The following is a 15821-nucleotide window of genomic DNA, read 5'->3' as shown; positions in this document are numbered from 1 at the left end:
TCAACCAGCACTTAGCAAGGAGCCAAGGTACCAATCAGCTTTGACAGCGCCTCCCCGCACACTACGGCCAGCCTGCACCCATCGCTGAGGAGTGCCGCCCCAGGAGTCCCTGCTCCCACCCCGAGCTACTTCCAGCCGAGCGGGCGTGATGTGGCAGGGATAATTACAGCCCAGGCACTCACGCCCCCAGCACGCCGCTCTCCCCCTGCCACGCCGGTGGAACCCCAGCCTCCGAGCAGCGCTGTCTAGGTAATTACAGAGCTGGCGAGCAGAGTCACTTTAAAAAGGGAGAAGGGGGAAGTCAAGCAAAAATTACCCTGTCCTGCTGCCTTGGGATCTGACACTGGGAGAGACCATGGGGGAATTCATGCTCCGACACGCCCAGCCCCTAGACACTCTAAATTACAGAGCAGAGGAAATTCAGGATTTTCTGTGGCACGTTTTACCAGTGACAAAGGCCAGGCTGCCTACGATCCGGGGGCAGACGACCAAAATAACCACTGGAGCGGCAGCCGGGGACGGGTGCAACGTGCCAGCAAACTGTGCATCACCTCCGCACGGAGGATAACTGCCTGCTACTGCTGTCAGCTGAGGGACCCCTCTCAGCCCCAGCGGCTGAAGTGCATGGGGCGGGGCCGAAGGGCTCACGTCTGAGCCCTGCTGATGGCACAGCCCCCCGCTGCCCTTTCTTTCTCTGGCAGCCAAGCTGCTGGGCGGCTCTGGGCGGCGTTCTTCGGGAGCTGAAAGCCGGGGCCAGTCTGCAGCCCACCTCCGTGTGTGTCTGAAGGGCGGGGGGGGGTTAACTCAAGGACACCGCGGCGCTCAGTCACAATCCAATGGGGCGCTTTGTGCGAGTAACCTCAGCAAGCGGCACTTTCCTCCCTCTTCCCCGCTCAGTGACTGTCAGCACTGAGCAGGCCCCAAGAGAGGGCGAAGGGGCAGCCCAAAGGCAATGGGGGCGTGCAGGATACTCTGCCAGGACAGCCTGAAAGCCACAGACCTGTCTGCTCTGCTTGGCCCAGGGCTCCCTGCTGACTTTCCTTGGAGCTGCAGGTGCTCGGCCCCCACTGACTCTCCGCTCCTCCATTTCCCCAGCACAGGGTCAGGAGTAGTGTGGACAGCCTGGAGCCCCTCCAGCCAGTGAAGGACGCTGGGGCGAGAGACAGAATAGAAACAGGGTCTGGGGACTGATCTCACACACAGAGCCATCCCTGGGGTCTCCACAAACACACGCTGCTGGGCCCTGCCTTCTGGGAATAACCACCCACAGCCGATATATGGATGGACGGGAAACAGCACATGTGGGCAGCTCTCCGTTCCACAGGCGTGACGGCAGTCAATTCCCAGCCCGGCCGCCCCAGTCACTCAGCGCAGTGGGAGGAGGACGTGGTGTCTTCACCCAGCGCCCTCCGGCCTCTCTCCTGGGCTCCGGCTGGCTTGGCTCTGCAGCGTGAGCTCTTGCTCTCCGTCGATGCCTCTCCTCCACTGGCGTGATCAGCCCGCGGACTGACCGTGCTTCACCCACTTGAGCGAGCAGCACAGACCTGGCACGCAGGGCGGCAACGCTGCCCAAATTGGCCTGGCCTGGCCGTCCCCTGCGCCAGGTCACAGCCCCACTCGCTCAAGTGACGGACATTTTCTGTTCACGCACAAATTACCTCTCTCCCCCCCCAAATCTGGGACCTGGACATGTGCCTCGTTTACCTGTGTTAATCCGGCCCTGGGCACACACGGTCCCAGAGACCCGGGATGGTCACGCACACTGGCCTGGAGCTGATCTCGCAGACACACAGACCGGACGCTGGTCACACGGGTGCACACACGAGCCTGAGGCCAATCCCCCCACACACGCGTGTGCACACCCCTACACCCCCCTGCTGAACCTTCGCAAGCCCAGATCTCCTCTCTGCCTTCTCCGCTTAGGGCCACTTTAGTCTCCGACCAATGCAAAGACCCCTCGCTTGGGCTGGTCAGGAGGAAACCCATTTGGTGTTCAACCCAGTTCACATTGTCTCCCACGCAGCTCATCAGCGGCTCCACACTGCCCCTGGGTGCTGCCAGGGTGCCTGCGATGGGAGCCAGCCTGAAAGCAAAACACTGGAAAATCCACACCCCACGAGACAGAGCAGAGAGCGAATCGTCGTCAGGGACGGGCCCAGTAACGCTCTTATCAGTATTCGCAGGCCCGGAGGAGAGCGTGGAAGCAGAGAGAGAAAGCCCCTGCCCTCTGCAGAGAGACGGGCAGAGAAGGAAGAGCCGTTTGTGAGAGCCAGTGGGACGGGGGGTTGGATGGCGCCTGTGGCTGGGTGCCCACGAGGAGTCCGCATCAGGAAACCTCTCTGCTTTCTGCATCCCTGCCTTGCCCTCTGCTCTCCAACACATGAATCAGCAGAACACGCTGGCTCAGGGGGGAGGCGACTTTTGGCGCCATCCCATCTCCCGCTGCGCTCTTCACACGCTAAGCAGGGTCAGGCCTGGGTGCTGCTCAGAGGGGAGACACCCAGGGGCGACGCCGGCTGCATGCTGGGGACTCAGCATTGACCCCGCTGCGGGCCCAGTGCGGCGCTAGGAGGCCATGTGGGGGCTCGGTAGTGGTGCTCTCACCTCTGGTCCCGCGGCCCCAGCGTGGGCGAGGGGGTGCAGCGGAACAGGGATGGGGGGTGACGGCAGGGCGCTCTCACCTCGCAATTACCACTGAACCCAAGTCCCCAGATGGAAGACACCGGCGGGCCAGAGGGTGGTGCTGATCCAAATGCAGGTCCCCACTCTCCTGCTCAGAGGCAGTTAGCCGGCTTTGCCTGCAGCCCTAACCCTGAGGCACCTGCTCCAGCACATCCTCCTCGCTCGTCTCAGCGTCGCCCACCGTCCCCCCGCCCACGTCCCCTTCCCAGGGCCCGAGTTAAGAGCAGCCTCCACCTTTCTTTCACTTGGGTCCACCCTGCCTGGACGATGCTCTTAGCCCCCCAGCAGCTCTCACGCCGTCCGCTGGGGTCCCCCTCCGTGGATGAAGAGGTGACATCCCCACTCACCCACAGGGGCTGTGATAGGGGCCAGACGGGCAGCCCTGCTTCGGTTCAGCCACTGGACCGGGTGGCGTGGATCACAGGCTCCCCCTACAAATCCTCCCCCGGCACAACCTTCCCTCGTGCCTGAGACAGAGGAACCTCCAACGGCAGACAGCCAGCAGGGGACCCACCTGTGTCCAGCCTGACCTCTTTCGGGAAAGCCGTTAGCAGGCGTTAACGTCAACCCCACTCCCTGACTCCTGGCCTGAGTCCCATCCAACACCCCAGGGGCTGCCCAAACAGCTTTTAGCTGGAAATGCCTCGTGCCCCCTCCCCACCCAGCCTGGATCTGAACCAGCGAGGATGCAGCAAAAAGCGCCGCAGCACACCGCCGACCCCTGAGTCATCCAGCCCCCGCCGGCTGGTGCAAATCAGTGGAGTCAGCAGAGCTACCGTCAAAGGCAAGGCCGGCAATCCCAGCTCCGTGCCAACCCCTGACTACAAGCAGTACCCCCTGCAAACAGGCCCCGGCACGGCCCCGCGCCAAGTGCTCCCTCCCTCTTGTGAAAGGTGTCGCTCACATTTCGCTCACTACCTATTTTTGTTACTATGACTTGTATTTATTTGTCACAGCCCCGGGATCCAATTGCGTTAGGTGCTGTACAAAGAAAAGACAGCGCTTAGCCCAAAGCACGGGGCCTGAGTAGCTATAGAAATGAACAAATATCAACACAGCAATGACATAGTCAAACAGAATTATTACTCATTGGAAACCGATTTCTAAAAGGATCTATTCCAGGGCTGTTCGGCCCATTCGCACCAGCTGAGGACCTGGCTCTGTGGAAGTACAAGTGCTAGGGTCTGTGTTCTAAAACCCAGATTTGATATGGTGTCACTCCAGCTCCGTGTGTGGCTAGAGTTATTTGGGGTGGGGGTTGGTCTTTCTGAACTGTTTGGCTGCATTCTTCATTATTTCCCCGCATGAAACACACCAAGAGCAGGGCATTAAAAATAGATAGCTCTCCTCCAGGGTCATTGCCTTGATTGTGTACATGATTTAGTAGACAAATACTTGGGCTGAAACGGTATTGTCAGCCGCCTCTGGGCAACAAAAGCAGAGACAGAGGCTGGGACGTGAGCGGAGGGTGGAATTCTGGCTAAATATAAAAAGTCAAACTTTCCGACACGCCGGTTTTAAAGATAGGGTTTGGAAACTGAAAGAAAAAAACAAACAAAAAAAAGATGCAGGATGTGACATGTTATAAGCCGCAGGCAACGCTGGGACCACACAAACTCAGGCAACATCCCTGAGAAGATTCCCTCAAGTCCATGGATATTAAAACAAACAGCACCGTTTCCCCCCTGTAAGGATAAGGCTTAGAGCATAAGGGAATGAGAACTCTTGGGGTCTGTTCCTGGCTTTCAGGGAGTGTGGTCTAGTGGTTAGAAAAGGCAGCTGGGACTCAGGACTCCTAGGTTCCATTCGCAGCTCTGCCACTGACTCCTCGTGTGACTTTGGGCAAGTCACCTCCCCCACACCTCCTTGCCTCAGTTTGCCCATGTAAAGTGGAGATTCAAATGCGAGCAGCACAGGGTGACTGGATGTTTGCATTCATCGATGTTCGCAAAATCTTCTGAGACTGGGACCCCGCAGGCAGGTTAACCACTCCATGGCAGCTTTGGTGGTTCGCCTGCTGCAACATCATTCTACATGGGCCCCTCTCCTAGCAGAATGCCAGTTCCATAAATCACTGGATCCATTCCCAGCCGAATCGCTCCATCTCTCTGTGACTCAGAGGAGCAGGATCAGGTCCTGCCAGAACAGGAGTTTCACTAGCAGTGGCACATTATTTCTGAGTTTGTAACCCCCATTTCTCCTGCCATAGCTAAGTGCACTCTGTGCTGTGATGTGACAGGGTTGGGGAGGTGGCATTAGCAACCACAGGGATTTTTCGGCAGCAGAGACCAGAGGAAGGATCAGACACAGGCCCCAGGCTAAAGTAGAGGAGAGGAGAAAATCTGATAAGCTATGTGGAGCAGAGAGAGGTTGGATGGGCCATTGCTTCAGCAGGCAAATTTGGGGTAAGTGGCCATTCCTGGGTGGCGGGTGCCGCTCCCCGACCCCAGCATTGCCCATCCCACAAAGGGTCTGTGGAATCAAGTCCTCCACTTGGAATCAGAGCTCACAGGAATTAGCTGTGTGAAAATTTTTTCCGAAAGGAAAAATTTGGTTTTGTCAAAACTGAAATTGTCTGCAGGGAAAATGTCAAGTTTCGAGACTGTTTTGTGATGTTCCGACGAAGAGCTGAGACCAACCTCTGGAATTGTTTCGTTTCAACAGAAAATGTCAGGAATAATAATAAATAACTCATCGCTCCTGCTGATCCTTCCTGCCCGGCACAAAAGAAGAAAGGAAGGTCTGGTTTAAAGGAGCTCAGTGTTATTCACCTTTCATGACAAGTGCAATTTAAGGCTCTGTGACCATCAGTCAGCATTTTTATTGCCTAGAGCTGGGCAAATAATGGAATTTTTGGCTCACTAGGCAGTTCTGGGGAAAAAAAATCATTTCGGGTCAACTCAAAACTAAAATGTTTTGGAATTTTTGGCAAATCAAAAAAGTGGAAAAAATGTCATTCCATTTTGACCTTCTTTTTCCTTTTAAATTTTGTTTTTAAAGGTAATTTTGAATCAAAAAAAATTTTTTTTGTTAAGAAAAGATTAAAACGAAATGTTTTGACTTTTTTTTTTTTAAACCCAAAACGGTTCAGTGAAATTGATGCAAAATGTTTCAGTTGATCCGAATCTGCATCTTTTACTGGAAAGAAAAAGCTTTGGTCAAAACTTTTCAGCCAGCTCGCTTTCCCCCACTTTGCAGATGACAAAACTGACACCCAGAGACACACAGGCCTTGTCTATGCTAGAAAATAGTACTGCGTGCTGTCTAGTTAAAGTGCTCCAGAGACCCTAGTGTGGACGCACTTATGGCAGTATAGCTATTCCCAGGCAGGACTGGGAATAAACTAGATCAGTATAAGGCACCTTTACGCTAGCCTAACTACGTCCACACAAGAGCTCTTACCTGTATAATTATTTCTGTTTAAAAAAAAATAAAATCAACCTTTCCTAACCAACACAGTCATCCCAATAAAATTTTTAAAGTGTAGCCAAAGCTACTGACTTCAGCCATAGCTGGGGTATAAAACCTTAGCCAGAAGTGACTTTCTCAAAGTCCCACATTGTTGTGTACAGAGTTATGGCCGTATTGGTCCCAGGATATTAGAGATCCACGGTAGACGAGGGAATATCTTTTACTGGACCAACTTCTGTTGGTGTAAGAGGCAGAGATCATTAAATTCCCTCCCTCCTTCTTCTGAGCTGAAGAAGAACTCTGTGTAAGATCCAATAGGGGAGAAAATTACATAATATCAGCCTCGTTCACCAACAGAAGTTGGTCCAATAAAAGATATTCCCTCACCCACCTTGTCTGTCAAGGTCACGCTGCGAATCGTGGTTGGCAGTAGACCTAGGGGCCCTGTCCCCTCTGCTCTAACACATTAGCCTCCACTCCCCTCCCAGGGCCATGATTCGAATCCAGGAGTCCTAATTCCCAAGCCCCCGTTCTACCCACTAGACCCTGCTCTCCTCCCAGTGGCAGGAACAGAACGCAGGAGCCCTGATTCCTGCACTTGTGCTAAAGGAATAAAGGGGACCGACAGGGTTATCAGCAGAGGACAGTCTCAAACGCAACGTTTTCCTCCACTGGCAATTATTTTTGCCTTTGGTTTCTCTACACGCGCCGGGCCTGCCATTTGTCTTCTCGCTGGGTGTGCTCTGTGCCGCTGGACTATTAACGTCCTTAACATTTCCTAAATGAGGCGGAGATGAATTGGCTGGCTGCTTCTATCTGGCACCTTTCGCACGCCGCCTCTTAGGAAACCATTTCAGAGCGATGGACGTTTGCCCCGGTTCTGGCCTCTCTCCAGGGCTGTGGGCTCCCAGCCACCCCACGCAGGATGGTCACTGGCCTTTCCAAACGGTTCGGGCGGCTCCCTACTTCGAGCTGCCCGTAGCTGGCTGCAAAGGGGCCGTGGGTTTCTAGAGCTAACGGCCCACGCACGTGGCCAGGGGAAAAGCCGGGGAAAAGCCGGACAGTCCTGTTCTTCTATGGCTTGGCCTCTATCCACCCACCAGCATGACCTCGCATGCCCCGGGACCATCCGTCCATCAAGCAGGGATCCAATTTGGGGAGGGTGGATTTTGTGACCCCCCCACACACACACTGGGAACCCCTGTGAGGAGGGACATCCCCCTCAGCCTCTCTTCTTCCTCCTCTCTGCTCCCCTCGCTTCAGAGTTGGATTCGGCTCCTGGTTACCCCGCTGAACTCACAGGAGTCACTCGACATCGACGCCGGGTAAGTGACGGCAGAGGTCAGGCCTTGCCTCTCAGCTCAGCCCCGGCTCGGCCGCAGGAGGGGTGGGAAGGGGAGCGCTGAGATGCCGCTCAGCAGGGGGTGACGTTACCTGCCCTGTGCGAGGGGCCATGAGCTGGTGGGGCCACGGCCCATGGATGGGGACGGGGCTGGCGGGGGTGGGGGTGGGGGGGGGAACGGCTCTCTGATCTTTCAGGGGATGCGTCTGTAGGGAGGGGATTGATGGCAAACTGAGGGGAGAAACCTACCATGGGGGTCTGGCAGCGTCCCCTGCAGAACAACATGGCAAACCACAGCCCCCACTTTTGGGACACGCAAGGGTACGGTCCCGTCTCCATTCTCTTGCCTTGTCAATATAAAATCACAAGGCAAACGGCAAACTGCTGTTATGCAGCATCGTGCACGTGTAACAGCTCCCACCGCCCCCGGCCTGTGTGGATTGCACCTGGGGTCTCAAAACACCTCTAAACGCCGCACAGCCGGCACTGAAGGAGCGGGTGCAGTCACTTTAATACCAATAAACTCAAACTGCTCGATAGGGTCCAGTCACTAGAGGGGGACAAAGAGCCATGCTGCGTTACCGCAGGCCACACGTTGCCTGGCACCGGCATCCAGTCCCCGCCTCAGGACTGGGTTTTATTAAATGCTGGTTGAGGGATGTGGTAGAATAGCTGGTCATCCACTTGGCTCTGGGCCTCAGGTGCACAGCCCTGCCTGAATCCAGGAGGCATTTGCAATAAGGCAGCAGCTCCTGCGTTATTCATAGTAGCCAGTCATTGTGCTCAGCAGTCAAATTGTGCCGGTCCCCATAGGAGCTCGTTATCGGCACTTTACAACGGGGGAAACTGAGGCACGGAGCAGGGACGTGACTTGCCCAAGTGTTGAGCTGGGACTAAACCCCAGGAGTCCTGACTGACACGCCTGCGCCTTATTAGTCTCTCGGCCACAGAGCCAGGAAGAGAACCCAGGAGTCCTGACTCCCAGTCGAGCGCTCTCCCCAGCACACAGCAAGAGGCTGGCATTCCCGCCACAAGGGCTGTTCTCTCTCTGTATTACAGCGGCACCGAGAAGGCCCAACTGCCACCAGGACACACAGTGAGAGACAGTCTCTGCCCTGAAGATTTTTGCAACAGGCAAGACGCACAAAGGCGGGAGGGGAAAACGAGAAATGGAGAAGGAAAGTGACTTGCCCAAGGTCACCCCACAGGCCAAGTGGCAGAGCTGGGACTAGAATCCAGGTTTCCTGAATCCCAGCCCTGGGCTCAAACCCTCTGCACAGCATTGTGTGCCACAGCTGAAATGCACATGAAACACGATACAGAATAAACTCTGCAAGCTCTGCCTGCCCCCTAGACCCAGTTCTTGGGGCCTCTGCAATCAGGTGAACAGGCAGAGCCCCGCCCGGGCGAAGGCACCGCCACTGCGTGTCCCCAGCTTGGCACAGCACATTCATGTTCTCTGCCTCCAGACGCAGGTTGCAAAAACGCCCTTCACTCAGGCCACTCTGCTAATTACAAAGCGCTTAGAGCAAAGAGAGGTTGGCGCTGCAGCCCCACGTCCCCAAACAGACGGGCTGAGCTCCCGCGAGTTGCTGACGCAGGCCCACGTGCCGGGCCGTGGTACCTGGTGCCCTCAGGCTCCGTACAAACCAAGGGAGGATCAGGCCCATTGCACAGCACGTTGTTAAGGATCCTTTGGGCCCCTCCATTTAAAGGGGGACCGAGGACGTGCAATGGACAGAGACGGTAGTGCTCAGTGCTGCCTGCCGGTTTTAGCCACACAGCTTCCCACCGAGGAGCTGGGAATGCCTTTCGGACACCCCCACGAGCTAGGCAGGGACTATCTTGCATCGTACAGATGGGGTAACTGAGGCACAAGGCAACAAAAGCGGCGTGGCCGAGGTCACACAAGAACTGGTGTCAGCAGAGCAGCCCTGACCTTTGAAGTGAAAGACCCCAGGCCTTTCCTTCCATTGGCCGTGGGCAGCGTTACAGCTGTGCTTTTAAATTCTGTATCACCCAAAACACAGCTTGAGGGGAGGGTGGGCTGGGGGTGAGAGCAGGGCCCCTGGGTTCGAGTCCCAGCTCTCAGGGGAACGTGGGTCAGTGGGAGGAACCGAGGCCATTTGGAATCTCAGTGCTCTTCGCAGCTCTTCTCGCTGCGTGACCTTCAGCCAAGCGACCCCAGCCCTAGGTCCCCTGTTTTCCCACCTGATGCTAAGGGGCTGGGCTTGTTATTGTTTATTGAGTCTGGTGTGTGTGTGTGTGTGTGTGTGGGGGGGGGGGGGGGGATTTGTCACATCATCTTTGGGAAGCGCTTTGCCGTCCTTGGTAAAAGTCACAGGCCGGCAAAGCAGCAGGCTGTCATTCTAGAAAATCCCCTACCTGCCTCCATGGAGATCAGAGGACACGGGGAGCAGTCCTGATCCAGAAAACCCTTTTCCTCCGGCCAGGAGCCATTCCTCACACAAGGACCTGGCCAGAGCCACGCAACTGAGCAAGGAAGAGCTTGCAGGATTGGGCCCAGAGATCTGCGCTCCTACGCTGTAGTTACAGACACGCCTCACTGGGGGAGGGTGTACATGAGCGAGAGACACACCCACCCCCCACCCACCCCTCTCAGGTTCCCTGGGGCTGTGTTTGGCAGCAGTGAGGGGAGAGTGGGCCAGTGAGGTTTATTTTGGGGGCAAAAGAGGCTTTGTATAGACCCTGCCACTTGGAGCTCCATCGGCACACTGAGATGCATTTCGGGCATGACTTTGGCACGGCTGCATTCGATCCTGGGAAATACATGACTGACATAAACCTCCAGCTGGCCATGCGCCCCCACCTCTGAACTGGGCCCCCCCCCAGGGGGAGACCCCAAGGCTGTTACTAGATGGACGGCTCCCTTCCCTGGGATCCCCGCTTTCCTCTTCAATGCTGCCTGCCTCCATTTGCCTTGTTTAACCCCCCCCCATTCGCACGCTGGGTGACGGACTAGTTCCTTACCTGGAACAGAGTAGGCCTTTCTCAGCAAACAAATGCTGCTGGGGACGAGTCACGAAGCCTGGATTTGCAGCCATACAAAGGCTGCTTATTAAGTTTGTTTTTTTTAAATCATCTACGATCTGCACGTAAGAGGCAGTTATCAAATATTGTCAGGGCACGACCGGCCCCTTCGCTGAACAAAATCAACAATCTCTTCACTGATTCAGCACCACTGGAACAGGCCGGGGCAGATCCTCCACTGGTTTAAATCAGCAGAGTGTCACTGACAGCAGGAGAAAGTGGCTGATTTATAACCACTGGGGATCCAGCCCCTTGGCTTCAATGGAGCGATGACAATTTACACCAAATCGGGGATCTGGCCCCACTGATTTCAACAGAATGAAGGCTGGTTTATCCCAGCCGATCTGGCCCACTCGTAGAAAAACATCGTAACTTTTTGGCAAGGGGGCAGTGGAAAGGTATTAAAAGTAAAGGGTGTCATTCAAAGCTCCTGCAACGCAGCGCAGGCTCTTCCTTGCTTTAAAAAGATCATTTCCCACATTGGGTGTAAGTGACCAATACCGATAACAGACTACATTTAATCAAGCAGGCTCACATTTGATTCTCTCCCTTCCCGAACCTATTTCAGAGCCGATTTCAGAGACCACTTCCCCAGTCCTTCTTTGCTTCATCTCCCAGCCCGTGATGGAGTCCGTGAGGACACGAATGTGACATTTCTATTTTCCTTTCCCTTTATCCTAAGTCCCCCCTCTCCAGTCTCTGAGCTCTACAGCTGCTGCTAACAGACAATTTTAAATGCACGTTGCTGCTAATTCTGAAAATTCAGTGGGTGCAGAGACAGCAAGAAAGAGAGGCAGGCCCCTGCCTTTCATCTCCATATCCATTGACTTTGCAATAGCCATTCCACGGCTTTTGCACACCTCTTTCTACAAGCCAGGTTTTGGAAAGGCTGTCAAGCCACCGCAATATTTTAGGGTTGGATGGCCGGACTTCACTGCAGAAACACACAACTATTAAGCTCGCCAAGTCAATACCTACATGAATATGCAGCTATTTGCAGACACTAAACATGCTAACCCAAGGCTAACGCTACCCAGCCAGACTTCCAAAACAGCTGTTATTCTGGAAGAGCTCCAAACTCCTTCTAATACAAGATATTATTCCCAACTCATTGCTCTTAATATTACAGTCTTGGATCCCTTTTGAGAAGTTGTAAGAGGCAAAAGCATAAAGCTAATGCAGGAAAGGTTATGTGCATTTTGTTTTTGCAATCTTTTATTCTCTGGAGAAAACCTTTCAATCAAATAATAGGTAAATTAAAAAACAAGAGAAAATGCTGACGGTCCGGCTGAGATACAAAGAGATATTAACACCTGTGTTGGGTTTAAAGGCCTGATTTAAATTCACTGAAACCAATGGGCTTTGAATCAGGCCCAAATATATTGAGTGAGATTTTCGAAGGAGCTATAGAGGAGTTAGGTGCTCCAAGTCCATTGGAATGCCATGGAATGTGTGTGCCTAATTCACTTAGGTTCTTATTGAAAACTCCAGCCTTTATGTTGGGTAGGTATATGAACATATGCACACACAGATACACACACACACACACACAAGCTATTCTCACCGCTATCTGTCACAGTTACCAAGTCCATTTTATTTCAGAGGTCTCTGCCCAACAAGCAATGTGAGGGATATTAGAAAGTTTCGACTGACGCACGCCTCCCCCCCTCCCCCCATTCAAAGCACTCCACTCAGTCAAGGTTTACTAAACACCAGAAAGATGAGCATCAACATTCCCCTGATGCTATCAGTCAGCAGAACCTATACATTTCAGGCTATCCCGTGTACTGCCGTTTTCCCCTACCCCAGAGTGGGCGTGTTTGGGATTCATTTGGCGATGGAATCAAACAGGACTTTAAATAAAATTGAAAGGAAAACAAACGACCAGCCAAACCCCAGAATCAGGTGAAACTCAAGGTTGAGGGAAGGGAAATGGGAGAGACAAGGACAGGGATTCTCAATCATTTCCAAACCCAGGCCCCCTTTTCCCATGCAGAGATCACCCCCCTCCCAGCTACCTGGGGTCCACCCCGTCTCCCCATTTAGCAATGCAGGAAGAGCAGGGTGGGGGTGGCCCCCTGACACTTGTGGGGTCATGACCCCCGGGTTGAGAAGGGCTGGAAAAGGAAATAGTAACACTTGGACAGCAAGCGGACAGGGTCCCACACTCTCCTAAAAACAAAATTATCCCTGACTCATTCTTTGGCCCCAGCCTGGCAGAGCCCCGAGGCCGGTCCAGTCACAGACCGAGCCAGAAGGACAAAGCCCAGCAGTGAATTTGTACTCACTTTCAAGAATTTTTCTCCCCCCTCCCCCCCAGGGTCACACCGTTCAGCTCAGAGAGCAGCAGCGCTCAGCCCCAGGGCAGACCCCCCCCCCCCACACACACACTAAAACCACTCCTCAAGGTGCCACTTGCCCAAGCCGATGGAAGAAGGCAAAGTTTGAGCACGTCGTGAACAGGTTTTAACGCCCGGCTCTGCAGGCGAGGCAGGGAGACCCCGGCAGCCCAGTGAGCTGGCAGGCTTGGAGAGCAATGCACCCAGGTTCCTAGGACGGTATGGGGATTTACCCCCCCCCCCCCGCCGAACCACACAACAAGGAACCGGGTATTTAAGGCAGCCCCCGGTACCTACATTTTCCTCGAGGAGAAGCAGCAGATCCAGGCTCTCCAGACAAAGCTCCGCCGGCCGCCGAGCCGAATTAAAACCCGCCCCCCCCCCCCCGCTCTGCCCCCCCCCCTTTGGCGGGTTTTCTCTCTGCTCACTTCGCTAATCTCCCCGCGGCCGCCCGCAATTAGCGGGACTCCGGGAGCAAGGCAGCGAGCAGATCGCAAACCCCTCCCCCGCCCCTCCCCCCACCCACCCCGCCCCAGTGGTGCATTGTGTGAGCTTCACAACACACACACACACACACACACACACACCCCCCCCCCCGGGGGGACCCAACTGCACAGCAAAATGACACTGGGCGAGGAGGAGCTTACGAGGAGCGGGGGGGGGGGGGGAGTGCACAGTCCCTATAGAAAACACACACACACACACACACACACACACACACACACAGACACACACAAAACACACACACACACACCAGGTACCTGCTGCTCTCCCGCGTGGCCCCGATCCCGGCGCGGGGTGCAGCGCGGGGGGCCGCGGCTGGATAAGTCGCCGCTCCGGCGGGGGCCGCGGCCGGGCGGGGGAGAGGCGGCGGCGGCGGCTGGGGACCGGGCGCCCGTGCAGCGGGCGGGGACCGGGGCCGGGCGGGCGGGGGGACGCCGGGTTGCGGGGCTGGAGCCGGGGCTGGGCCGGGCCGCCGCGCCGCGGGCGGTGCTGAAGGACAGCTCCCGACGAGCGCCGCCGCATGGCCCGGCCGGCCCGGCTCCCCGCCGCCTGCTGGGGGGGAAACGGGGGGGCCGGCGGACGGGTGGGTTCCGCCCCCCCACCCGCATGACGCGCCCCCCCACCGCTCTGAGGCTCAGAGCCACGCCCACATTTCCTCCCCACCTGGCCGGGGGGGGGTGTCTGAGCTGCTCGGGCCCCCCCCCACACTCCCTGCAGCTGCCAGGGCCAGACAGGTGGGATGGGAACCAGCCGCCCCTCCCCCCGTCCCAGAGAGCAGGGGGGGGCCCTTACCGGCAACCCGCCCCTTCCCACTGGGGCCCCTGGGCCGGCGAAGCACGCGGGGAATCTCACCCCGCTGTCAGGAAAAGGGACCCCCCCACTGAAACCAAAACATCTCAACCCTCTCCCCCCCCCGCAATCCCGGCGCCCCTGGCCACGTCACCCTCACCTGCTCAGCGAAGCCGCCCGCTGGACGCAGCCCTTGCGTTTAGAACAGCCCCAGCATCTCCGCCTGGGGAGGGGGAGCGGCGCCTCTGCCTGTCTCCCGGGACCAGGTGCCATCGGGTCACCTACATACCGGGGGGAGAGCAGAGAGGTCGTCAGCCTGGAAGAGCTACAAGGGACTAGTGCAAACAGCTGGCCCAGGGCTGCCCACAAAGTTGGACCAACGATACGATTTGCTGCCGGTGTAGATAAATTGGTGCAACCTTGGGGTCTTGTCTACACTAGGAAGTTGAACCGCTTTAACTCTCCCTGTATCGTTAAAGCAGAGCAACCTCCCCTAGTGTGGATGCAGTTACAGGGATCCAGAGGTGCTTCTACTAGTACAGCGGTTCCCAGGTGGGAAGGGGCATAAGCTTTACTGATATAAGGCACCCTCATACCCGTATAACTGCATCCACACTAGGGACCATACTGGTATAAATCATGGGTAAAAACCACCTCCAACCTACTATGGTCCTACTGGTACAAAACCTGTGTGCAGAGACCCTGTTTGCAGTACCACAAGCTTAGACATGTCCTCTAAGGCCAGTGATCTGTGGGACTCTGCAGCTCAGGTGTTCTCTGGAATAACTGTTAGCACCTTGAAGGAGGAACTGAAAAACTTTTTACCTGCCAAGTCTGGCATTTAAAAGGCTCTGTTTTTCTCTTGCAATAATTAATGACTCAAATTTAAAGGCCAGATGGACCATTATGATCAGCTAATCTGACCTCCTGCGTAACACAGGGCATAGAATTTCAACCAGTCATTCCTGCATCATGTCCAAGAACTTGTGGCTGAACTAAATCATGTGTTTTAGAAAGATCCAATCCCCATTTAAAAGAGAGTAAGTGAAGGAAATCCTCCATTTAATGGGGAAGGGGAGCTATTAAAGGATGACATCCAGGAGGCTGAGATGTTTAACACCTATTTTGCTTCAGTTTTCACTGAAAATGTTCATGGTGATCAGATATTTCACACAAGTAAAATTAACAAAAAGGAGGAAGAGGCATAAATGGAAATAGTTAAAGAATATCGACAAGTGAGATGTATTCAAATCAGCAAGGCCAGTTGAAATTCATCCTCGGGTACTTAAGGAACTAGCTGAAGCAATCTCAGAACCATTAGCAATTATCTTTGAGAACCCCTGGAAGACAAATGAGATCGGAGGGGACTGGGGAAGGAGAAACATAGTACCTGTCTTTAGAACGGGGAACAACGAAGACCCCGAGAACTATAAACTAGTCAGCCTAACTTTGATACCTGGAAAGATACTGGAACCAATTCTTAAGCAATAAGTGTGTAAGCACCTAGAAGAGACTGGTGTTATAAGGAACAGCCAGCATGGATGTGTCAAGAACAAATCATGCCAAACCAAACCGAATTCCTTCTTTGACAGGGTTACTGGCCTGTTGGACAGGGAGGAAGCAGTAGAGGTGACATATCTTGATTCCAGTCAGGCTTCAGACACAGTCCTACATGCTGTTCTCATAAGCAAACTAGGGAACTG

General features: G+C 54.9%; 1 protein-coding gene across 2 annotated transcripts in view; it reads right to left on the bottom strand.

Annotated features, from left to right (window-relative positions):
- Nucleotides 1–14364, bottom strand: part of KCNN1 (potassium calcium-activated channel subfamily N member 1) — a 47078-nt gene extending 32714 nt beyond the window's left edge. For both annotated transcript variants that reach the window (XM_067559891.1, XM_067559900.1), the window contains exon 1: nt 14279–14364. The gene's annotated coding sequence lies outside the window, so the exon portion shown is untranslated. The remainder of the gene's footprint in view (nt 1–14278) is intronic.
- Between the last annotated feature and the right edge of the window lie 1457 nt (nt 14365–15821).

Source organism: Emydura macquarii, unplaced genomic scaffold (genome assembly GCF_026122565.2).
Source record: "Emydura macquarii macquarii isolate MOO-44397 ecotype Brisbane River unplaced genomic scaffold, CSIRO-AGI_Emac_v2 contig_306, whole genome shotgun sequence".
In the NCBI taxonomy this organism is placed as follows: Eukaryota; Metazoa; Chordata; order Testudines; family Chelidae; genus Emydura; species Emydura macquarii.
The sequence above is the reverse complement of the archived record's forward strand: the minus strand, read 5'-3'. Positions and strand labels throughout refer to the sequence as shown.